The following is a 2649-nucleotide window of genomic DNA, read 5'->3' on the forward strand; positions in this document are numbered from 1 at the left end:
TTACTCGTATTGTAGTTGGTTGGTTCTTACATTCTAATCCGATTTAAATCCTCGGTAGAAACTAAGCCAATGTTGCAAATACATTGTCTAATCTATTTGCGTATTTGCAATCTATTTGCAATATTATAACATTGCAATGAGATATACCTGCAATCATTTTGCAATCTTTCTGTGTTGTATAGAAAGCAATCAACTTTGCTTCATGTCATATCATAAAAGCGTTTACAGCGTGAAAAACGAAAATAAACGATTAAAAATAGCACTTATAAGCGCTATTTTAATAATGAATGCTTAAAGTGCATGAGCGTAAAATAAACAGACTCGTAAAGTGTGTCTTTAGTATGTGTTGAGTGACGTATCTGCACCTGCTAATAGCTGTGTTCAATAGAAAAACCTAATCAGTTAGCACTTAGTGTAGTTCTTTAATATGATTGGTTCTTACTTTTAGCTCTTCGCTGGATCTAATTGGTTCCAATTAAAAAATTACTAAGCGCTGATTAGCTTTTTGTACTGAACGCCGCCAATATCGTTATCACTTATTTATTCTCTTTATGACGTAGTGTGCCGTGATTGTGTAAAATATAAAATGACATCTCCGCGCAACCGAATTATTCTATAAAAAAGCTACAGAATATAGAAAGGAGGGCATTCTGAAAATTCGAGCGCATATATAAGGCCTTATATATTCCGATGTGCACTGCCAGTACTGAAAATTTATAGTATATGTGACGTGCACTGTGTAGATTTTCAGTATATACTTGCAGTATATAACAGAAGCCATAATGTGCTATTCTTCTTTCCGATGACGACATGCGAATCGTGTTGCTCGTGTTTTATTTGTCGTTTTCGCTTTCTGCAGGCCGAGTCTGCAATAGGAATCGTACTCGCTAAACAAAATTATATTGCAATAATATTTTTGCAACGTTGTGTTATAACCAATTTTTTGTTGTATAAAGCCGGTTCTACCTTTAGTTGCAAATTGATCGCAAGTTTGTTGCGACAGCCAATATGAAGCGTTAATTTCAAAATGCAACCCTAACAGCATAAATGTCGATATATCGACTGTAAGTTTTGCTAAGTCAGGTCTTTAGAATCGACTGTAGATCGACTTTGTATAAACGTCCTTCCAATATGGCTTTAGGATATCTAATACGATTTATGCTCACAAAATTTAACTATGGAATCATTTCATCCTTGTTGTTTAATTATAGTTAAAGGATGAATGCTGTTCATGAGTGTTGTAGGCATGAATCGGATCACAGCCTGAAATGATTGATTTAAACTCGGCTTACAGTCGTCTTTAAAGGGACATTGTATGACTTACAGACGTCTCCAAGTCGACTTACGGATGTCCGTTTTTTTCAGAAGCTACAGTCAACTCAGAGTCGACTTTGTGCTGTTAGGAAAGCTTCAGATTGACTGTCGCAACAAACTTGCGATGCTTGCAACTAATATAGAATCGATTTAATGTAGAACTGATTTAAAAGCCGGTTCTTAGTTGCAAGTTGATCGCAAGTTTGTTGCGATACCAATATGAGCGTTGATTTCAAAATGCAAGTTTCAGATTGGCAACAACTGTCGCAACAACTTGCGATCTTACAATTAATGTAGAATCGGCTTAAAGGATCCTCTACATAGAAGTCATAGACGATCGTAGAGTCTTAAATCGTAGGAAACCAACTAATCACAATCAAATGTAAGGAGAATACTCGATTAGAATTGGTCAGTTTTCTGATCTTCTTCTGAACTTCTATATAGAGGATCTTTTAAACCGGTTCTACATTAGTTACTCTATAGATGCCACATTCTAAAGTCACTAGATTACCGCGAATTATCGCCATTCTGACTCCATGACGCGCTGTTATTCAAAACTTCAGCCTCTTTCGCTGCGATTTTTTCCACACAACAATTGAGCAATAGAAAACTTTAACGCCATTTTGCATTAAAATTTTTAATCTTTTTTGAACTTTTGAACTTTAACTCCAAATGCTAATTCAGTGAATTTTCCGCGATACTTATTAATCTAGTGACTTTACACGTTTAACGGTCGCTCGTTTCACAGATAACGCATGCGTCGCAACGAAGAAATTCTTACAGTCGAAAAGTCCCTAGCATGTCGATCGGCGCGCGCGCCGATTACACACTTATCATCGGCTACGTTCAAACGACTTCTCACCGACTGGTTGCGGTCGTCGCGGATGCGGCGACCAATCAGAAGGCGCACGTGTGCGATCGTGCGGCACGTCGCACGCGGCGCGCCGTCGAACTGCGGGCTGCGGGAGCGTGTGTGTCGCGCGAGGCGAGCGCGTATTCACGCTGCGGTTATACGTATGTGCGCATCTCCGTGCCGCCGTTGCCCGCCGTCGACGTCGGCGTTGCCCCGGTACGCCGCTTTAGAGCGTAGCAACGGCCGCGCGCCGCGGATCCCGGGTGTGCGCCGCGGGGCCGCGTGCTATCACCGCCTACGATATTCGCGTGTGCGCGAGGAGCTAGCAACACCTCGTCGCGGCCAGTGACAACATTTATTTTCGATACGATCGTGAAGCGACAGTGGGAGAGTGAGAGCGAGAAAAACACAGAGAGAGAGAGAGAGAGAGAGAGAGAGAGAGAGAGAGAGAGAGAGAGAGAGAGAGAGAGAAGAAGAAGAAG

The sequence above is a fragment of the Atta cephalotes genome, assembly GCF_000143395.1.
Source record: "Atta cephalotes unplaced genomic scaffold scaffold00023, whole genome shotgun sequence".
NCBI lineage: Eukaryota > Metazoa > Arthropoda > Insecta > Hymenoptera > Formicidae > Atta > Atta cephalotes.